This window comes from Amblyraja radiata, chromosome 3, assembly GCF_010909765.2.
Source record: "Amblyraja radiata isolate CabotCenter1 chromosome 3, sAmbRad1.1.pri, whole genome shotgun sequence".
Taxonomy (NCBI): Eukaryota; Metazoa; Chordata; class Chondrichthyes; order Rajiformes; family Rajidae; genus Amblyraja; species Amblyraja radiata.
In genome coordinates, this window is record NC_045958.1 from 5,213,899 (window position 1) to 5,238,318 (window position 24,420).

General features: G+C 41.0%; 1 long non-coding RNA gene across 1 annotated transcript in view; it reads right to left on the minus strand.

Annotated features, from left to right (window-relative positions):
- LOC116970758 overlaps window positions 1–24,208 on the minus strand; it is a 35,838-nt gene extending 11,630 nt beyond the window's left edge. The window contains exon 1 of the long non-coding RNA XR_004411303.1: window positions 24,156–24,208. This is a non-coding gene — a long non-coding RNA (uncharacterized LOC116970758). The remainder of the gene's footprint in view (window positions 1–24,155) is intronic.
- Window positions 24,209–24,420: the final 212 nt, after the last annotated feature.

Below are 24,420 nucleotides of genomic sequence, written 5' to 3' on the forward strand. Positions count from 1 at the left end.
GTGCTTCTAGCCGCAGCGCGGCGGGGACTTAGATCTTCGACCGCCGGCCTGTGGCCTACATCATCTTGAAGCACGGTCTCCGGTAGGGAAGCACCGATTCGGGACATACCTTCCAGACGAGGGGGCCTGTACATCTGGCTGCCCGCAGCGGCGACTGTGGAGGTTTGTGGCCCCGACCACAGGGAAAAATGGAGGAGGACTGACTGAACTATGTGCCTTCCACCACAGTGATGAATGCTGTGGTGGATGTTTTGTGTTGAATCTTTATTGTGTATTGTGTGTTCTTATTGTATTGTACCGCTGCTGGCAAGTTCATTTCACTGCACTTCATTGTGTATGTGACGAATAAATCTGACTATTGACTATTGTCATTCTATACCCATCACTGTGTTGCCAGATACAGTTCCAACTCCATTAAGTTTGAACACCACCGTTGTTGAATGAATTATGGATAACAATGTCAGAGTATAGGAGGGAGATCAATTATCTGATTGAATGTTACCAGAACAACAACAACCTTGCTCTCAACATTAGTAATACCAAGGAACTAATTGATGAGTTTAGAAGAGAAAGGCTGAGGATCCACATACCCGTCTTCATCATGAGTCGGTAGTGGAGAGAGTCAGCAACTATAGGTTCTTGGATGTAGGAAGAAACTGCAGATGCTGGTTTAAACTGAAGATAGACACAAAATGCTGGAGTAACTCAGCGGGAAAAGCAGCATCTCTGGATAGAAGGAATGGGTGACATTTCGGGTCGAGACCCTTCTTCAGACTTTCTACAGGTTTACGATAGAGACCACATTGACTGGTTGCATTACTGCCTGGTTCAGAAATTCAAACTTGGCTGCACTAGGGACTTTGGCTGTTGTTTTGTTTGTGCATTATCTTGTTTTTTTATTTATTGAACTATTTTTTTGTTTGTTCGTTATATTATCTATAGAGTACTATGTTACCCCACCTACCGCCACATCTTCCCATCTCCCCCCATGTCTGCTTTCCGCAAAGACCGCTCCCTCCGTAACTCCCTTGTCAATTCTTCCCTTCCCTCCCGTACCACCCCCTCCCCGGGCACTTTCCCTTGCAACCGCAAGAGATGCTACACTTGTCGCATTACCTCCCCCCTCGACTCCATTCAAGGACCCAAGCAGTCGTTCCAGGTGCGACAGAGGTTCACCTGCATCTCCACCAACCCCATCTATTGCATCCGCTGCTCTAGATGTCAGCTGATCTACATCGGTGAGACCAAGCTGAGGCTTGTCGATCGTTTCGCCGAACACCTCCGCTTGGTCCGCAATAACCAACCTGACCTCCCAGTGGCTCAGCACTTCAACTCCCCCTCCCATTCCGTATCCGACCTCTCTGTCCTGGGTCTCCTCCATGGCCAGAGTGAGCAACACCGGAAATTGGAGGAACAGCACCTCATATTCCGCTTGGGGAGTCTGCATCCTGGTGGCATGAACATTGAATTCTCCCAATTTTGTTAGCCCTTGCTGTCTCCTCCTCTTCCTATCTCTCCCTCAGCCCTCGGGCTCCTCCTCCTCTTTTTTCCTGGATCGACGCGCTGGAGCTCCGGTGAGCTGTGACTGCCGAGTTCAACACCTCTGGGCTGCGGGTCTGCGGAGCGGAGCGGGCGGCGCCTACTTCAACATCAGGAGCCTGGGAGCTCCAAACCGGCGCGGCCTTGTCGGCTTCGGAAACCACTGTCTCCGGTAAGGAAGCGGCCGTTCCAGGTGGCCCAGCCACTGTGAGGACTCTCCCGACGCCGGGGCAACAGAACCGGCGAGAACGGCCAGGAACATCGGGCCTCCGTAGAGGCAATAGCGGAGGCCTCAATAGGCCTGACTTTGGGAGAACTGGGGATGGGGACTGGACATTGTGCCTTCCCCCACAGTGGTAACCATTGTGGGGGGATGATTTTTGTGTGTAATTGATTATTTTAGTTTGTGTCCAAGATGGCTGTCGGAAGGGAGAGTGGACGCTGGCGCGGTTTAGCTGCCGCTGCTCTCTCTTCACATTGTGTTTTTGATTTTTTTTGTCTTTGGATTGAATTCTGTCTTTAATTTGTGTATTGGTGATGTCTTTATTATTTATTTTACTCCGATTATATGTTTTTTACTCTTGTTAAATTCTGTAAGTTGTCCTTGAGACTTTTGAAAGGCGCCCATAAATAAAATGTATTATTATTATTATTATAAGCTACTTCCTTATAAGAAAACATTACTAAGCATGACAGGGGAAATCACATTTCCATCCATCTGTGTTACAGCTGTCTTCCTGCATCTCTGCATCAGCTTATCTGCCAGAGTGAAAGTGCTGAGATCAAGTCTGTGCAACTGAGGGTAAAGGACTAGAACATTTTCTTTATGGTTGATTTCCTTGAATTATAATACCAACACTGAAGGCTGGTTACTTTCATCCTATGAGGTTATAATATACATGTTGACAGACTCAATAATCTGGAACATCTACAAACAGTAAACAGATCTTTGACCTGACTAATCAGATATTAGGCGGATTCCTCACATCTTAAATAAATGGATTTAACATATTGCTTTTTCAAAACAGCTTTTAAAAAACATAGTTGATTTTGTTCTTCATAAATACCGAACAAATAAGGAAGTACACCAAAGTGATTCTTGCCTGCATATTGGTTTCCTCTGTTTCTGCTGATCTTGTCTCTGTGTGAACTTTGTTTCAAAAACTAAATAGTTCCCAATTTAAAAGCTGAACAAGAGTTTTTTTTGTTGATTTGTAGTATGCTGATAGCTGTTGCCTCGCCGTTCCAGTGACCTGGGTTTGATCCTTGATGAAACAAGGAACTGCAGATGCTGGTTAACACACAAAAGCAGACAAAATGCTTGAGTAACCCAGCAGGTCACACAGCATCTCTGGAGAACATGGGCAGGTGACATTTCAGGTCGAGATCCCTCTTCGGTCCGATGAAGGAAGACTGACACCTATCCATGTTCTCCAGAGATGCTGCCTGATCTGCTGCAGCATTTTGCGTTCATTTGGGTTTGATCCTTACCTCCAAAGCTTCCTGTGTGGAGTTTGTATGTTCTCTCTGTGCCCTAGTCTGTTTTCTCCAGCTACTCTGGTTTCCTCCCACATTTCAAAGATACGTTGGTTGTTAGGTTAAATGCCCATTGCAAATGGGTCCCAGTTGAATGCTAAAATCTGTGGGGAGAGGTGGGGGGGGGGGGGGGGGGGGGGGGGGGGGGGGGAGGGGGAGTGTGTGGGGGGAGAATTGGAATGTTCCAATTGCTAGCATATCCATAATGAGTTGAAATGTTTTTTTGATCAGTTAGAAATATGGAAGTATGGTTAGAAAATTAGAAGGTAGACAAAAATGCTGGAGAAACTCAGCGGGTGCGGCAGCATCTATGGAGCGAAGGAAATAGGCAACGTTTCGGGCCGAAACCCTTCTTCAGACAGAAAATTAGAAATGGTTTCTCATACTTCACTTGCAGTTTAGGAAAATATATCGGCAGAATATATGATCAACAGTAGATTAAACTCCGCCTAAGCCATTCCATTTTTTTCTGACCAATCTCACTCAAAAGCATTTGCAAAATATCGTGCCAAATACTGACACCGAGTCTCCTTCATTAAGCTAACGCCACCACAAATTGAAGTAAGCTGTGTTTCCAGTACAAATAATTGATGATTGAACAGGCATAATACAAGGAGAAAATGTGGGCTGCACATAAAATTTCCTTTTGCTCTCTTTGTGGAACATCACAATTACAGGGAGAAGGCTGTACCCAAGGCCACAAATTATTATTCCATTACTTTTAGGAGCTCATTTAAACATCAGCAACATAATGTAAATGTGTATGATATCCTAAGCATCACTAGATGAACATTTTGAATTTGGGGGGCTTCAGATGCAATCCCCTAAATACAAATTTGACCAGTATAATTTAAAGAAAATGTTGAGGAAGATTTCTAATGCTATTTGCAAAAAAATTGAAATTATTTCCCTTTCAGTCACACCTGCATTATCTGTATGAATGGCGAACAGAAGATATCTAGTAAGAATAGGTCCCTGCCGGTAATCAGAAAGTTTGTCCACAAAGAACAAAAGATGAGTTCTGCAGGTTGTTGTAACTTTCTCCTTCGATTTTCATCTAAGAACTAAGCATTCTCAATCATGAAGCTAAAGGTTGCACTGCTAATCTTGTTGACGGAACATAATAATCAATCTGAGGTTTGAAGATGTTTTGATTTTTTTTTACATGGAATTAGAGGACTATTGACCTGTGATACAGAACCAACAGCACCTGAACTAGAGAGCCTGCAATATTACAATTTAACTATTTAACAATATCAATGCTCCATTCTCTACAAGTTTATTTACTAAATAATAAAATTAATTGCACACAGTTATGGTAACTATTGTCAGAAATAGCATGGTACTATCTAAAATGAGAGCATTGTAAACACAATATTCTAGGCTTTGCGAAAAGCATATTACTGCACCTGGTTATGGAATCATTAGCGAAAATACTCCAGAATGATAAAATGTATTGGAAATCAAAAAATATTTAGTAGGGAACAACTTGCTTTATTATAACTGGTACTAAGTCGGGTGAATTCCTGAGTTTTGGTTGGTCAATTTAGTGCTATAACAGTGTCCCTGGTGACTTAACTATCAGCTCTGTTTATTTCTGGGGTTTTTTCTCTCACTTCTTTGTCAGTTCAGGGGTTTTTCTTCTCTCTTTTTTGTATCTTTCTTCTTTCTCTTCATTCTTTCCTTTTTTCCCCCCCGATTCATTTATCAGTTTGTAAAACGTTAAAACTGAAGCTGTACGAAAATTGTATAATTGTTATGTTGATTGCTTTCTTCTTGTACAATTGTTTCTAATAAAATAAACATTAAAAAAAAACTATTAGCTGTTATAGATCACTGCATCAGTCAATCTTATGGGTTCTAAGAGTTTAGATACGGTGCTCTCCATAATGTTTGGGACAAAGACCTATCATTTATTTATTTGCCTCTGTACTCCACAATTTGAGATTTGTAATAGAAAAAAATCACATGTGGTTAAAGCGCACATTGTCAGATTTTAATAAAGGCCATTTTTATACATTTTGGTTTCACCTTGTAGAAATTACAGCTGTGTTTATACATAGCCCGCCCCATTTCAGGGCACCATAATGTTTGGGACACACGGCTTCACAGGTGTTTGTAATTGCTCAGGTGCGTAATAATTGCCTTCTTAATGCAGGTATAAGAGCTCTCAGCACGTAGTCTTTCCTCCAGTATTTCCATCACCTTTGGAAACTTTAATTGCTGTTTATCAACATGAGGACCAAAGTTGTGCCAATCAAAGTCAAATAAGCCATTATAAGACTGCGAAACAAGAATAAAACTGTTAGAGACATCAGCCAAACCTTGGGCTTACCAAAATCAACTGTTTGGAACATCATAAAGAAGAAAGAAAGCACTGGTGAGCTTATTACTCGCAAAGTGACTGGCAGGCCAAAGAAGACCTCCACAGCTGATGACAGAATAATTCTCTCTATAATAAAGAAAAATCCCCAAACACCTGTCTGACAGATCAGAAACACTCTTCAGGAGTCAGGTGTGGATTTGTCAATGACCACTGTCCATAGAAGACTTCATGAACAGAAATGCAGAGGCTACACTGCAAGATGCAAACCACTGGTTAGCCGCAAAAATAGGATGGCCAGGCTACAGTTTGACAAGAAGTACTTAAAAGAGCAACCACAGTTCTGGAAAAAGGTCTTGTGGACAGATGAGACGAAGATTAACTTATAGCAGAGTGATGACAAGAGCAAAGTATGGAGAAGAGAAGGAACTGCCCAAGATCCAAAGCTTACCACCTCATTTGTGAAACACAGTGGTGGGGGTGTTATGGCCTGGGCCTGTACGGCTGCTGAAGGTACTGGCTCACTTTTCTTCATGGATGATACAACTGCTGATGGTAGTAGCATAATGACTTATGAAGTGTATAGACACATCCTATCTGCTCAAGTTTTTAAAAAAAGCCTCAAACCTCATTGGCCGGCGGTTCATTCTACAGCAAGACAATGATCCCAAATATACTGCTTAAGCACCAAAGGAGTTTTTCAAAGCTAAAAAATTGTAATTTCTTGAGTGGCCAAGTCAATCACCCGATCTGAACCCAATTGAGCTTGCCTTTTATATGCTGAAGAGGAAACTGAAGGGGACTAGCCCCCAAAACAAGCATAAGCTAAAGATGGCTGCAATACAGGCCTGGCAGAGCATCACCAGAGAAGACACCCAGCAACTGGTGATGTCCATGAATCGCAGACTTCAAGCAGCCATTGCATGCAAAGGATGTGCAACAAAATACTAAACATGACTACTTTCATTTACAAGACATTGCTGTGTCCCAAACATTATGGTACCCTGCAATGGGGATTGACACTGTTACAATTTCTACATGGTGAAACCAAAATGTATAAAAATGGCCTTTATTAAATTCATAAATAATTGGTTAAATGTGTTCTAGAGCTCACCTAGTTGTACTTAGACAATCTAGGGGCCTTCTTCTTTTGCACGCTCTGCTTCAAAAGGTAATTCTGTGTTATTGGTGACCAGTTATCAAGTAGAGTGTCCCTTTAAGGATCAAAGCTTTGTTCTGGTTGATGTGCAGCTCAATGAGATTCAGTGCATGTTCATCAGGAGCAATGCTGCTTTCCATATAAGGAAGCATTTAGTTGAAAGTCATTGGGAAACCAATATCATGGTGTTTTATGAAGGACCTGAATCGGTGTGAACATACTATTCAATGAGGTGTTAGCAGAATTAAAATTAATAGTGGGAGAAAGTCTTGTTAGCAATGTGTAGGAGCAATTAGAATTTTAGCTGAAAATTATTATGCTTGCAAGATTAGATTGCTCTTCCTGGGTATTAAATTTTATGCTGTTCCACATAAATTATTATTTTCCCGGAGGAATAAGAGAACCATCTGTCTATTCATTGTGTGTGCTGCTTATTATACTCACTCTGACTATTGTGCTTTATGCTTCATTTAAACTTGAATGTCATAAATGTTGCAATCTAGCATTACCAGAGTACAATCTGGTAATGCTAGATTGGATGAACTCATCCATGCTATGATAATATTTATTATTTCACATGATAATTTCATTAATGTCATTAAATATTGAATAGGTGTTTTCAAATCATTATCATTGTCTAGACTTCTTTGGTCATTTAAATGCTTATCACTTAATACTGAAGGTTAGAATTACAACCTTTTCCTATCAACAATGTAGAAATATATTTGCGGTAGCTGTAGAAGATAGGAAAACCTTTTATGATGCACCACATTTAACAGTCTTTCATTAGAAAAATGATGACAGGGGTCACAAAATTTAGCTTCAAATGTTGATATTTGTTGTGATTTAAGCAGCATTGGGATTTGGTCTGGAAGTGAGGAATATGAGGAATAATAAATGCAGTCCCATAAATGCAATAGATTTAGGTTATATATATAATTTGGATTAGTAATCTGCAAAAACTAACCCAGTAGAAATGCTTCAGGTCAAAGCCTGATTGAACAAGTGTGATCAAAAGCTAGGAGTTCATTTTAACATTAGCATGCACAGATCTTTCCAAATCCTCATCCCCTTGATAGTTCCAAGTTGGGGAGAAATCAAAAAATGAAAAATTGTGGCCACATCACAAATATGAAAAGGTAAGTAAGTTTATTGGCCAGGTATTCACATACAAGGAATGTGCCTTGGTGCTCCGCCCACAAGTAACAACATGACATATAGTGACAGTTACGAATCTCAGAAAACACTAAACATTAATAATAATAAAACATTAATGATAAAACATCATTGATCAAGCATGTGAACCAACAAAATACCAGATCAAAGGGAGGCTACAGATTTTTGGCTGTTGAGTAGAGCAACTACTCGTGGATAAAAACTGTTTTTATATCTGGCTGTGGCAGCTTTGACAGTCCGGAGTCGCCTTCCAGAGGGAAGTGATTCAAAGAGTTTGTGGCCAGGGTGAGAGGGGTCAGAGATGATCTTGCCCGCTCGCTTCCTGACCCTTGCAATGTACAGTTCATCAATGGAGGGAAGGTTGCAGCCAATAATCTTCTCTGCTGATCGGACGATTCGCTGCAGCCTCCAGGTGTTGTGCTTGGTGGCTGAGCCAAACCAGACCATGATGGAGAAGGTGAGAACAGACTCTACGATGGCCGTGTAGAATTGGACCATTATTGCCTGTGGCAGATTGTACTTCCTCTGCTGCCGCAGGAAGTATATCCTCTGTTGTGCCTTTTTGACTGTGGAGTCGATGGTAGCCCCCCACTTAAAACACTCCACAGATATGACTGTGGTGTTGTTGATGGTGAGTGGGGTGAGGGGAGGGGGAGCTCTCCTAAAGTCTACAATCAATTCCACTGTCTTAAGAGCATTGAGCTCCAGGTTGTTGCTACGGCACCATGACGCCAGCTGTGACACTTCCTGTCTGTAGGCAGATTCCTCCCCATCCTGGATCAGTCCAATCAGGGTTGTGTTGTCCACAAACTTGAGAAGCTTGACAAGTGTATAAGGTGTGTACCATACCCCAATATGGAAAAACAAAAACAATTTATCAAATGAAGCATACAAACCCCCACAATACTATTTCTTCATTTCTTGTAAAAAAAAAATCAAATAATAGTAAACAAAAAAAGGAACAAAAGTTAGTAATAGTTGAATCACATCATGAGGAAAATTAAAAGGATCCGTAGTGATTTGGGTTCTGCACTTGAAAGTGTGCACACATATCCAAAATTCTTAAGAAGAAAAGACAAGAATAAGGTAGAAATATATTGCTTATGAGTAATGATTCTTTTAAAAATAATCTATTTAGGAATGTTATAGGTGCAGTGCCCTCCATAATGTTTGGGACAAAGACCCATCATTTATTTATTTGCCTATGTACTCCACAATTTGAGATTTGTAATAGAAAATATCACTTTGGTAGATGCAATGTAGAAAGTACCCCGATTGGCTGCATCATGGCCTGGTATGGCAATTCCAATGCAAGAGATTGCAAAGAGTTGTGAATAAAGCCTGGTACATCTTAGGGCACAGCCCTTCCCTCCATCGAAAAGCAATTACATGAGACGCTGCCTCAAGAAGTCAGCATCCATCATCAAGGATTCCCACCATCTGCGTCTTGTCTACCATCAGGCTGGAGATACGGAAGCCTTAAGCCCCATACCATGAGGTTCTGAAACAGCTACTTTCCTATAACCGTCAAGTTCTTGAACCTGCCTGCACCACCCTAATCCTATCTCACCATTGACAACTACAGACCATTGAGTTACTCCAGCATCTAATGTATTTTTTTATAAACTAGCATCTGCAGTTCCTTGTGTCTACTACAAACCACATCTTGCTCTATCGTGGACTTATTCCCTAATTGCATTTTGCACTAATGTCTTGTTTTTACTTATTTTGTACAGCCTTTTTCCTTTCATTGTCTTGTAGAATTTATTTTTAATTTACGTGTTTGTCTGAGTCTACTTGCTGTGATGCCGCTGCAAATAAGATTTCTGTCGTACCTGTATCTTACTGTACACGTGCATGTGACAATAAAGTTGACGACCTGACTTGACTTGATCTCTCCAACATTTTCGCTCTCATACCTCTCTGGATCATAACACCCCAATAATGAACATATGTAGTTACTGACCCCATTTCCATGGGAGTCCTTCCCTCTACAGCCTCTAGCCTTAAGGTTACCGAATCCTGCGCAGCCACTTTTGCCTTCACTCGAAGATCCACCTGCAGATTACCAGATAGACCCATTGTTTCAGCCTACTCCAACTCCACTGCATATATTTCTTCCTACTGCGATTCCTGGTGATCCAGTTCCTTCCCACTTACACCCATGGTACTTTGGATGTCCTCTTCCACTTTCACAGATTCCAGTCATGTCATTGTTATCAGCTCTCAAAAGGTGGAACATTAGTCTAAGTCATCCAATTATTTTGTACCTGTTTTACAGGAAATAAATGAATGGAATGGCGGACATTGATTCAAACATTCTTGTATTTCACATTTGTAGCATTCATCTTTTAAAACAAAAATTGGCTTTCATTTATCTTGTCCTATTTACATTTTCCCCATACATATCTTTATTACTTGTCAGCTTTTACCCTTCCCTTTTGGATGCTCTTCATTGACTATAGCTCTGCATTCAATACAGTCATCCCCACCAAGCTCACCACCAAACTCCACCAGCTAGGCCTCAGCTTGCCGATATGCGATTGGATCCTGAACTTTCTGACGGAGCGACCGCAGGCAGTGAGACTGGGCCCGCACCTGTCCTCCACTATCACCCTGAGCACCGGCACACCACAGGGCTGTGTACTAAGCCCCATGCTCTACTCCCTCTTCACTCACGACTGTGTTTCTGCATTCGACACCAACACCATCGTGAAGTTTGCAGACGACACAACAGTGATTGGGCTGATCACCAACGGTGATGAAACAAAATACAGAGAGGAGGTGCAGAACCTGGCGGACTGGTGCACACGTAACAACTTGTCACTAGACACCTCCAAGACCAAGGAGCTGATTATTGACTTCAGGAGGTCCCATAATGGAGAACACGCCCCAATCTCCATCTACGGGGAAAGTGTGGAGAGAGTGTCCAGCTTTAAGTTTCTGGGCACTCACATTTCTGAGGACCTCACATGGTCCACCAACACTGCTGCGCTGGTCAAGAAGGCACAACAATGACTGTTCTTCCTGAGGACATTAAAACAGCTGCTAACAACGTTCTACTGCTGCACCACAGAGAGCATATTAACGTATGGCATCTCTGTGTGGTATCTCAGCTGCACGGAGGCGGAGAGGAGAGCTCTTCAGCACGTCGTCCACAGAGCGCAGAGGATCATTGGGACCCAGCTACCAGCCTTGGAGGGCATCTACCACACACGGTGCCTCAGGAAGGCCGTCAGCATCCATAAAGACTCCTCACACCCTTGTAACGGACTGTTCGAACTACTTCCCTCCGGCAGACGTTACAAGGCCTTCTACGCCCGAACCTCCAGACTCAGAAACAGCTTTATTCCCAGAGCTATAGCGGCTCTGAACCGGCCCTGCTGAGTGCCCCCCATCCCCCCTGGACTGTCTCCCTCGGATGGTCACGTCGCACAGCTATTTATTTATTTCTCTTCTTTTACATCGGTTGGAAGCTGCATACTAAATCTCGTTGCACTGACGTGCAATGACAATAAAATATATTATTATTATTATTATTATTTGGTTGTTTCTGTTAGCACTTGGCCATTTAATTTCTTTGGTCCACTGCCAATCTCAGACCTTCCTTTTGTTCTTTGCAACCTACCCATTTTTCTCAGCAATTTTAAACATCGCTTCATATGTAACTTTACTTATTATGATAAAAGTAATAAACCAAAAATATTGTTTCTCATTCCAGATTCTACCTAACCTTCCAGCATTTCTTGTTTTACTTTGGTCAGTGATAAATTATTGCACGCAGAAGCTGCAATCTGATTTTTATTGGAAACATGTATGCTATTTAGTTATTTAGTTTTTAATTAAACCAAGACTGAATATTTAATTCACCATCAAATTCTGATTGCTGAGCTGACTTGCACTACAACAATTGTACATTTTGGTTATTGACACCAAAAATGGCTTGATGGTAGGAAGCAGAAGTGATGGTGGAAGGTTTTTTTTCAGACTGAAGGCTTATGACTGACTAAACAGCAAAAAATAAAGCTTAGTATAGACATGCTTTTGCCAGGCTGCTATGAAGTATGCTAAGACACTTTTAAACATTGAAACAAGCTTTCAAGGTCAGTTTATTGTCACATGTACCGATTAAGGTACAGTGAAATTCGAATTACCACACAGCCATACTAAAAAAAAGCAACAAGACACATAACTACATAAAAGTTAACATATACATCCACCACAGTGGATTCCCCATGTTCCTCACTGTAATGGAAGGCAATAAGGATCAATCTCCTTCCTCTGCTACAATTTAAAGTCAGCAATGCTAAAAGCATCATAAAGTAAAACAAAACAATGCTCGATTTACTTTTCTCTTTGGTTATTGAGCATGCTTTCCTTTTGCAAAACTTCAAATTGACAACATCATAATTCAACTGACATTATGGTTGCTGAAGGTCACTTGTTGCAAAACCTTTTCATTCTAAATCCTTGGTATTAAATTCTATAATGCCACTCCCATCCTACCAATTTATGGGATCATCACTACAATTCTCAAAAGTCTCCACTTCAAATCCACTGATGTCTTTGTTACACTTGCAATACTTCCACAAAATCAACACCACAAATTTGAGACAATGGATAAATGGAAGATTTATTCCCTTTTGCAGTAGATCTGCAAAAATGCAAATTGACATTACTGAATTAAATTTACTCTAGTAAATTTTCAAAATGCATTTACATTACTGCAATTATTACTGCATTTTCAATAACGTCAATTGCAAAGAGTGGAAAGAGCAGATGAAAGTTACTAAGAGTAAAAATGTAAAACATGTGCCAACCTGAAAACAGCTGCAAAATATCTTTATGATCAGATGTCTTATATCTCCACCCAGTTCCTGACAACTGGATTTTCTAAATTACAACTACATTGCTGTAGTTCTCCACTTCCCAAAATACTTTGGCATACAATTAACGGCTTATCTCTCTTTCATTCAACCTTGCTGCTGACCACAGTGAAATCCTTCTTTCCGAACCTCATCAAAGTTCCTAATATGACAATCATCTTTGCCTCCCTGAATCTCAGCAGATAACATGACCAGACTTTGTTGGACATTATCACAAGATCTAGCTAGAGATCTAGCTAGAGAGCCTTTTACCTCTTCCAATGTCGTTCACAACTCCACAATCATCCTGGAAAAGCAATGAAAAGCTGTGTTTTTTCCCCTTACTAATATTCTCCTAATACTCTCTCCTTGTCGTCTTCATTACCACCAGCAAGTGAAAACGGTGTGTAAGTAATCCAATTATAACATATTTTCTCATATCGCTATTTGGATATAACATGATTTATGAATTAGGAAAAACTATTTGTATCACACAGGCTGAATTGGTTATAACATGTTTTGGATCAAGAAGACAACCATTTAATAATCTGTACAACTGCAGAAGGCCCTGTACAACTGCAGAAGGACCTTGTTGCTCCAACTGTACATTCAACTCCTCTTGTTATAAAGGCCAACATGCCATTCGATTTCTTCACTGCCTGCTGTACCTGCATGCTTACTTTCAGTGACTGATGAACAAGGACCCCAGATACCGTTGTACTTCCCCTTTTCCCAATTTGACACTATTCAGATAATAATCTGCCTTCCTGTTTTTGCCACCAAAGTGGATAACCTCACATTTATCCACATTAAACTGCATCTGCCACACATCTGCCCACTCACCCAACCTGTCCAAGTCACCCTGCATCCTCATAGCATCCTCCTCACAGTTCACACTGCCACCCAGCTATGTGTCATCTGCAAATTTGCTAATTTTACTTTTAACCCCTTCATCTAAATCATTAATCTATATTGTAAATGGCTGCGGTCCCAGCACTGAGCCTTGCGGTACACTAGTCACTGCCTGACATTCTGAAAGGGACCTGTTAATCCCAACTCTTTGTTTACCCTCTACCAACCAATTTTCTATCCATGTCAGCACCCTACCCGCTCTAATTTTGCCCACTAATCTCCTATATGGAGCCTTATCAAAGGCTTTCTGAAAGTCCAGGTACACTGCATCCACTGACTCTCCCTTGTCCATTTTCCTGGTTACATCCTCTAAAAATTCCAGAAGATTAGTTAAGCATGATTTCCCCTTAGTAAATACATGCTGACTCCGACCGATCCTGCTGCTGCTATCCAAATGTGCCGCTATTTCATCTTTTATAATTGACTCCAGCATCATCCCTACCATCGATGTCAGGCTAACTGGTCTATAATTCCCTGGCTTCTCTCTCCCGCCTTTCTTAAAAAGTGGGATAACATTAGCTACCCTCCAATCAACAGGACTGACCCTGAATCTATAGAACATTGAAAAATGATCACCAATGCATGCACGATTTCTAGAGCCACTTCCTTAAGTAACCTGGGATGCAGACTATCAGGCCCAGGGGATTTATCAGCCTTCAGTTCCATCAGTCTACCCAGCACCATTTCCTGCCTAATCTGAATTTCCTTCAGTTCCTCCATTACCTCCATAGATCTTCTGGCCACTAGTACATCAGGGAGATTATTTGTGTCCTCCTTAGTGAAGACAGATCCAAAGTACCTGTTCAACGTCTGCCTTTTCCTTGTTCCCCATAATAAATTCGACCTTTTCAGTCTTCAAGGATTCAATTTTGGTCTTAACTAATTTTTTCCTCTTCATGCAACATTCTCATAGATCCAACTTACCACCCAACCATGCAGAGCCAAAGTGTACCCTAATGTACTGGAGCATTCATAAATAGAACACAAAATTGTGCATTCATGTGAGTGCTTTTAAGCAACAAAAAAATGTTTCTTTAATTTATGGCTTTGACTGACTAGCAATAAGAGCTAAATTTAAATCACTGAATAAAGAATGTACAAAAAAGATTCAAAATCCTGATGTAACTCAACGGGTCAGGCAGCATTTTTGGAAAACATGAATATGTGATGTTTCAGGCTGGGAGTCTTCTTAGATTAGATTAGATTAGATTATTTAATGACCACACAGTCAAGCTGGTGGAATTCAGGTTCAGTACAGGATGTTACAAGGTAGGCTGATTCCCGTCAGACATAACATAAAACACAACATCTTACAATATACAGTTCATGCATGGGGAGGATATGTGCTGTTATCATAGTGTGTTCAGAATTCGGATTGCGTGTGGGTAAAAACTGTTTTTAAATCGAGATGTCTTGGCGGACAGTGAGCTGTAGCGCCTTCCTGATGGCAGCAGGTGGAAGATGTGGTGAGCTGGGTGGGAGGGATCAGAGATGATTTTCTTCACCCTTGACACAGACCGTTTGTGATGGAGTGATTCTATTGATGGAAGGGGAGTGCTGATGATTTTGGATGCTTTGTTAACTATGCGTTGTAATTTATTACGGGAGTGAGTGTCTAAACTGCTGAACCAGACTGTAATTGATGAAGTGAGCATGCTTTGGATGATGGCTGTGTAGAATTTGATTAGGAGGTGTTTCTTTACTCTAAACTTCTTGAGCTGGCGGAGGAAGAAGAGTCTCTGGTTGGCTTTTTTGTAGATGTGATTTGAATTGATTTTCCATTTGAGGTTATTGCTTATGTGGGTGCCTAGAAATTTGTATGAGTCAGTGGTGGATATGGGTTCACCTGAGATGAGTAGGGGGGTCTTGGGTTGTGCCTTACGTCTGAAATCAATGATGAGTTTGTGTGTTTTTGATGTGTTAAGTGAGAGGTTATTATCTGTGCACCAAGTGACTGCTTTGTGTTTCTTCAGACTGATTGTGGAGGGGTGAAAGCTGGAAGGAGGGGCAGGACAAAATCTGGCAAGTAATAAGTGGATACAGGTGAGGGGGGTTTTGATAGACAGATGGTTGCACAAAAGCTCCCCTCTCTCCCCTTTGAACCACCTGGACTTGCACCTCTTTTCCCCGCCCCTACAATCTACATTCACAACTCTTCTATCCTTTTGTCACGCATCTTTTTCATGTCTGGCCTTTGTCCAACCACCTGCCTATCAAAAACCCTCTCACCTCTGTCCACAAATTACTTGCCAAGATTTGTCCTGCCCTTCCTCTTTCCCAGCTCTCCCCACCACCCCCCTCCCTCACAATCAGTCTGAAGAAGGGACCCACCCTGAAACATTACCTAACCTCATGTTCATCAGATATGCTGTCTGACTTCATCGTTGACTTCAGGAGAAACCGGCACAGTCACACACCACTTCACATTAATGACAGCGATGTGGAGTTGGTCAGTAGCACTAAGTTCCTGGCGGTGCAGATCACGAACAGTCTGACCTGGTCACAAAACATCACATCACTAGTTAAGAGAGCGCAGCAGCTTTTGCACTTTCTGTGCCGGATGAGAAGAGCTTACCTCCCCCATCCCGTCCTCACCACTTTCTACAGGTGCACCATAGAGAGCATTTTCTCCAGCTGCATCTCTGTCTGGTTTGGGGACTGTAAAGCCTCCGACTGGAAGTCCGTGCAGAGAGTGGTGAGGACAGGACTTCTCTTCCTTCAATCCGGGACATTGCGGGCAAGCGTTGCTTGTCTAAGGCCAATAGTATTATAAAGGAACCCACACATCTCCATCATGGACTGTTCACTCTGCTGCCCTCGGGCAAAAGGTATCGCAGTATAAGGAGCAGAACGGCCAGGTTTTGCAACAGCTTCTTCCCCCGAGCCATCAGACTCTTGAATGCCATGTAATGTGTCTCCACCATTATCTATTTTATCTTTTTTCCATTTTATCTTTCTGTTATTTTGTGTTGCACGGGAGCCAGATGCAATGAAATTTCATTCAGAATTGCATTTATTGATGTATTTTTGAATGACAATAATGTTTTTGATTGATTGATTGATTGATTGATTGATTGATTGATTGATTGATTGATCCATTGAGTTACTCCAACACTTGAGTGTTTTTTTTGTAAACCAGTATCTACAGTTCCTTGTTTCTAAAGAATGTACAACATGAATACCCACAAATTCACAGAGGTGGTGCTCCGCACTTCTGTGCACCATTTGATTATGTAATAGTACTCAGAATTGACCCCAGAACTAAATGTGGTGAGATCAGACCATTACAGAAAGATTCTGTGGCAAAGATAATTCCTACACTGATCTCAAGAGTGAGGGCTTGATAATAACAAGCCATCTGTAAAGAGGAAATTGAGTACTTCGGCAATGTTCTCGTTACAGAAACTGAATTTCAATATTTTGTTAAATATTTCAAAAAAATGAATTACTTTTTTTATACTGCACAAATTTACATCCAAAATAAATGAAAATAATTCCTTTTGATTTTAAATGGTTGTGACTTCCATTTGACACACTATTATATTCATGAGCTGCCTTCAAGGGTTGCTGTCAGCTTACATTTAGTTAATAGCATGGCACAGTGTAAATAATGAAGAACCCTTATAATAACCTGCTTGTTCTATTCTCCAGTTTTCAAGGACTGCAATCCACTACAATTACCCATACACTGACACTTAATTCTGAGGTCACCATATTTAAGTATTGCCAGCTTAGATGAAGAAGTATGTCCCACCAGCAATCAGACAGTTATATTGGGAGGTCTTGAATATTCTGGAGCAGTGATGGGAAGTAAGATTTTGAAAAAAAATGCAGTATTGCACTTCAGGCTGGATAGTTCTTTGAGCAGAAATTGGAACCAATGAAGAAGAAAGCCTGAATTTTAAAAGTGGGCACAACTGATCAGCATTTGGATAAGGCAAAAAATGACATTCATGTAACTCAGCAGGACAGGCAGCATCTCTGGAAAGAAAGAATGGGTGATGTTTTGGGTTGAGACCCTTCTTCAGACTGAGCGGTCGAGACCCTTCTTCAGACTGAGTTACTCCAGTGGTTTGTAGCTATCTTTGGTGTAAACCAGCATATGCAGTCCCTTCCTACACGTCTGATTGGCATGCAGAATCTTGTGTCTCCATATTATTTATGAACATTTATTCTGCAAATATTGCTGCAATAAACCTGCAAAATATGCTTATGAAACCGTGACTGTCAAAGGAGTGTTCTTTTAGGATGTCCCAAAGTGCAATGCAGTTGCAAGCTTCTGAAGTGCAATCTTTGTTCTAACATGACTTCTTATCAGTACAAAAAGTTGACACTGTTCTCTCTACAGATCCTGCCTGACCCACGGAGTACTTTCAGCATCTTACACATTGCATATTGAGCATGTCCAGATCTTGCATCTAACAGTCAATTCATATTTTTTCTCTAATTAGATTAGATACTTTTATTTTTTCTCTAGATTAGATTAGATGCTTATATACAGCATCTATATATTTTTGAATATATATAGATCTGATCAAGATCAAGATATATATATATCAAGGTCTGAAGAAGGATCTCGACCTGAAACATCACCTATTTCCTTCGCTCCATAGATACTGCCTCACCTACTGAGTTTCTCCTGCATTTTTGTCTACCTTTGATTTTCCAGCATCTGCAGTTCCTTCTTAAACATATAGCATATATCAGTGTGATCTAACCAAGGTTCAGTGCAGATTTATGATAATTTCATTATTCAATGAAATGAATTCAATGACTACTCCATTTTATCCTTCTAGAAATAAACCTTGTTTGGTCGATGGGTTGCATTCCAAAATCCGTTTTTTTCCTTTACCCTACCTTGGCTCATGCCTTCCAAGTAATGTGCTCTCTGTTCCCCACCTATTCTCTGACTAAAGTGCGCAACAGTACATTTCTTTGTGTTGAATCTTCATTTCACAATTATTTGCTTAATTCTGAAAAGTGTTAGTGTTCAGAGGGATCTGGGTAACCTTGTACGTGAGTCATTGAAAGTTAAGATACAGCAGCAGCAAAAGTTTGTAAGGACTAATGATATGCTATTCTTTATTGCAAGAAGGTATGTACAAGGTTAGTAATGGTATCTTCAGATTGGCCACAATTCAACAATCATTTACAGTTTGGCCACCTTATTTAAGGAAGTATATACTTGCATAAGTGATTGAGCAGTCTGGCACTAAAGCTTAGAAAAAAGAGAAGTAGTCTAATTGAAACCCACAAAGTTCTTATAGGCAGACAGGTGGGGATTACAATTACATCCGGGGCCAAGAGCCACGGATTACAATTTCAAAATAAGGAGTAATCCATTCAGTGCTAGAATGGGAAGAAATGTCTTCTCCCTGAGAGTAATAAATCCTTGAAATTCTCTACCCAATTGTCTGAGTATATGAAAAGTATAATAAAGGCAGAAAGTGGTTTGGAAATTTACGGAATCAAGTTATTTGGGGTTAGTACAGGAAAATAACATTGTTTAGCCACAATTTATAGATGGGACGAAGCCAACTTGAAAGAACAATGGCCTTTTTCTGATTTTATTTCTTTTGATCTTATGAATCAAAACCTATGCAATGATTAATAACACTAAGCAAAGCATAGTTTCAAAATATCATTGGTTTTAATTAACTATACGATTGTGAGGAAAACAACGTCAAGTTTCTGATATCCTGAACTAAGTTAGTATGAAATGTTTCAAATTCCTTGCTAACATTGGGCACCATTTATATAGGGCCTATCCCACGAGCATGCGACTCCATGCGGCAAGCATGACCTAACGTGGTCACTTGAGCCGTACAGCCTCGCGGGGCCGGTCCCACTTCGATCGCCGGAGCCGTATGGAGTTGTGCGGAGCTGGTCCCGACATCGAAAAACTGACCGTGTTAAAAAATTCCGCACGGCAACGGCCTGCCGGCCCGCAGCCGCCTCGACGTCGTACGCACCGCCTCGACGCCGTACGTCACGCGCAAACTTCTAGCAGACTTCGCTCGAACTTCATGTCACTCACTCGACCCCCGCGCGGCCCCGCTTCTGGTTTGGTCGTGCTTGCCGCATGCAGTCGTATGCTCGTGGGACAGGCCCTTTAGGTCACGCTTGCCACATGCAGGTCGCATGTTCGTGGGACAGGCCCTTTAGGGTACAAAGACTTTTTCTGTACCATACTATCAGTATTTGTTGCTTTTTGGTAAAATATATAAATATAAAAGTAATGTTTTTCGAATACCAATATTGCATCAGTAAGAATTACATATATATTAAGTCAACTACCTAGAAATTAAAAGGAATGGTTTTAAATCTTCCCTGAAGAACTTTGATGAAAACCACCCTGCAGCGTTCAGTCAGAACCTATCACATGTTTTCCTTTCATTGCCTCTATATTATTGCTAACTTTTTTGTTTTGAAAGGTCAATGACCTGGAATAAAGAAGGATATTTTAACCCTGGAGAAATTATTGATATCACAATATTTTATGTGTTATGTCACCAAAAAGTCTCTTGGTCAAAAATTCCATGAAACATTTCTGGATTTAACCATAGGCATTTTGCGCAATCAGAAATCCATCGAACCAGAGAGGCAGGGAAATAATTTAAATATGTTAATCACACATTAAAAACAAGATTAACTGTAAATACATAGATCTTGCGAGTTGTTTGAAACAGGCCGTTGAGACCAGAGTGGCACTGGATGTCGAAGTGGAGCTGACAAAGCAATCTCACAATCTATATTACTAAAAGTCTGATCTTGACCACTTCCTGTTGTTCTGTATATTAATTTTAGAAAAAAAGCTGCCACTTATGGCTGTGATTTTTGGTCATCTTACTCAGAGTCCCCCTCCGCTGCGCAGGATAAGAGGATTTTTCCCATTGATGAAAAATAAAAGAGTTATTAGTATTTAAAAAATGTTGCTATTCTCTCTCCTGAAGGCCATACCCCTTCCGGAGTGGCTATAAAACCCGGAAGTGTTGAGTACCTCAGTCAGTCTCTGCAAGATGGGGGAGTGAGAGGTCACGTCTCTCAGTCTGAGCTGTGAATAACACTGAACACATGTCTACTAAACTGTGAGTGGTTTTACTGCCTGTCAGTGCCCTTAATGTGGTTTGAAAATATAGTTTGGAAATGCTAAAGCTGCGTTGCCTTTGGTTTGGAAATGCTAAAGCTGTGTTGCCTTTGGTTTGGAAATGCTAAAGCTGCGTTGCCTTTGGTTTGGAACTGTTAAAGCTGCATTGCCTAATTAAAGTTACCTTGCCTAATTAAAGTTGCCTTGCCTAATTAAAGTTGCCTTGCCTAATTAAAGTAGCCTTGCCTAATTAAAGTTGCCAAGCCTTCTATATAAGTAGAAGTCTAATCTGGACCACAGTCTCTGCAAGATGGAGGAGGGAGAGGTCACAAATCGCTGTCTTTGGTGGCTTTGCTTGAAATGGTATGAAACTGCACTTGAATTTGGTGGCCTTGCACCCTTCTTGAAATGGAATTTCAAGGAATAGCCGTGAGTCAACTGCCAGCCCACCAGCCGTGAGTGAGTGAGCTGCCAGCACAACAGGCTTGAGTGACTGAGTCGCCAGCCTAAGAATCCATCTGGCCCACAATTCTCTACTAGCCCTCTGGAAACCAGTCCCTTCAGCCCACAGCACCGATACTAGCGCTCCATAAAGCCCCCCCCCCCACTTGCCACCAATATTGGAATTGGTGGAGGGGTGGAATATTGCATTGTGGACAGCCCTCCCGTGTGATGCTGGGACCCAATGGGTCCCACTTAGTCTAGTATATTATTCAACTTTACACTTGAGTGACTGTAAAGGCTTTAATTCCTTATAAAATAAAGGTGGTTTTCTGAGATGTTATGCTAGCCCTATAGTTCAATATTTACACTTTGGGATCTAACCGAAGCTGCGGCAGCGGCAGCGGTGACCCGACTCGGCCCCGAAGCTGCGGTGGCGGCAGCGGCAGCGGCAGTGGAGACCCGACTCGGCCCCGAAGCTGTGGCGGAGGCAGCGGAGACCCGACTCGGCCCCAAAGCTGTGGCGGAGGCAGAGGCAGCGGAAACCCGACTCGACCTCAGAGCTGTGGCGGCGGAGGCAGCGGCAGTGGCAATGGAGACCAGACTCGGCCACGGAACCGTGGTGGCGGCAGCGGAGACCTGACTCGGCCTCGGAGCTGTGGCGGTGGCAGCAACCACTCGCGGAGTTTGAACCGTCGCCTCGGCGCAGAGGGAGAACAAAGAGGGAAGAGACAGAGACTTTAAGATTTTGCCTTCCACCACAGTGAGGAGGTGTTTGGTGAACTCACTGTGGTGGATGTTAAATTTGTGTTGATTGTGTGTTTTTGTCATTTTTTTATTATATGTATGACTGCAGGGAAACAAAATTTCGTTCAGACCGAAAGGTCTGAATGACAATAAACAAATCTAATCTAATCTAACTGCTTGCTTTCATTAGCTTGCAGTTCTTCATCAAATTTTGAGGATGTATTTTGCTTATGTTAAAAATTGTGCAACTGAAGGTACAGCGACTGAAATGACAAGCATTGGAAGCTCATTAAACCAGCAAGTTGCAGCTGAATCATGAAAAAGCGTTTCTGATAGAGATTCACTTTGACAGATGCTGAAAGTTGTATGCTCCGCCCACAAGTAACAACATGACATGAGATACAGATATGACATATTGTTCTGTTTGTGTGAAATATCGGCAGCTTTCATAATTTCTTGATCCTATGACAATCTAGTCAATACAGCAACAACTCTTCTCTGTCCATAGATACTAGGTATGTTGCAAAACCTACCTTAAGCGTCGCTGCAGATCTGTCCAAGCCCGTGTGTGCGATTTTGGCGCCGTTGAGAGGGGGGCGGGTTTAAAACGCGATTTTCCCTAGGCTATTCAAATCAAGGTTGTTCAGCCTATTTAGTTGCTGATGAAAAATCGCTTCGAGTTTCGTTCGCTGGAGCTATTTTTAAACTTAAATGGTTAATTTAATTGTTATAGTAGGTTAAAAATTATCCTCTAAACTCGCGACCGCCGACAACGGGACAGATCTCATACAGGGGACAACGGAAGGTAGGTTGTTTATTTTTACATTAAAAAGCGCTTCTTAAGATCCCTTTATACAAAGTTTTATGTTGCGAGTAGCCCCATTAAATCCCGCAGTATTTTTCTGGGCATTTGGGGTACAAATTCACCGCAATGGGAACGTTCTAAACCAGCGCGTTCCACAGAGTTCCACAGGATCCCACTCGAAAGCTGATTTAAATGGCCATTAATTTACAGCAATTGAACACTAAATTCCTTCCATTTGGCCTATAAATTAATGTCCATGAGATTTAAAAATCATGTTTTATTGTGAATTCTTTGTGAATGTTATTTGGACACTTAGGTTATTTAAAAATGTTAATCTTTTCTTAAGAAATGGATAGATGTTTAGATCTAGTAATTGAAGTTTGGAATTAGCTACAATTGGGTAACTAACTAATTATATGCTTTAATTTCAGGTCATCCAAGTAAGATTGTTTCATATTTGTTTCAGAATGCTTCAATCTATAATATCTGAAAATTTATTTCAGTTCTCTTAATTTTTAAGAAAGTTATGGCCATTTCACTGTCCTCGATCACAGCTTTTGTGTTAAGTTAACGGAAAATCAATAGGGAACAAGATGCTAATTACCGAGTATGAAAATGGCCATAACGTTTTTAATACTGAAGATATGAAAGTGAATTAGGTGTCAAATTAAACGTATTTTTGTGCTTTATCTGATGGGATAAATTGCAGACGATTTTTAAAATCTCAAAATGTTGTAACATTGCTATAGATATTGCTTGACGTGCTGTGTATTTCAAGCAATGTCTGTTACAGTGCAGATCTCCAGTAACTGTAGTGTTTTGTTTTAATCACAGACAAATTACGTATTTGCAAATAATACTTCATTGTGCAAAGTAATTCAGAAGTAGAATTGTGTAAAATTTTTACAAAGTATTTTTCAAAACAATGTGAAACATTCATATTAATTGTTGACATCAGCATGAATTAATTTAATGATGCATTTGGTAGATGAACACTATAAACAGACTGAAGGTCGCAATGGGTTTGTGTTTTGTACTTAGATAATCCCAGCTGGAGCTTCAATGGAGAATTTCAATTTACATCACTTTACCCTGGGGTAGGAAGTGACAAGTCTTTGCTGGACGTGTGCCTATTAGATAGTAGTTTGGGCTCAGCTGTCATTCATCACAAACGATCAACATGAGTTGAACAGCCTCATACTTGAAAACAGACACTTGGGTAAAGTACTGGGGCCATAGATAATGGATGATATCATCGAATTTAAAACAATTATTTCACTGTTGACATCCTATGGGCATATATATTTTCCTATTTATCTGCAGCAATTGACATGTCTTACTATACATCCTCCACTGGGACCACATGCACCACATTCACCTGATTCAATTGCTATTTGGTCTAAACATCTGAAGCATTTTTTCCACCACCACCTCTTTCTGATTATTCATTTACTGATGTGCCTTGGGAACAGCATTGGAAAACTCAGTTTGCATGCGTACAGTAAATAATACACAACTCTAAGAGCATAAGGTATCAAAGTAAGAATAAGCCATTTATGACTAACCTGATCTGTGGTCTCAATTTCATATTCTGCTCAATCTTTCCACTTGGAAAAACCTTTAATTGAAAAATAAATGTAGTGAACCTTTGCTGCATTGCGTCTTGCACATTACATATGGAAACAAAACCTGGGGACAATACTCAAGGTGTGATATCACCAAAGTGTACTCCACCTCTGTTGCTAGTGGCAACATTGTCTAGATATATTCTCTGACTGTAGATTCTTGAACCTGGAGTTACAGTTGCAAAATAAGGGTTGGAATTTCAAG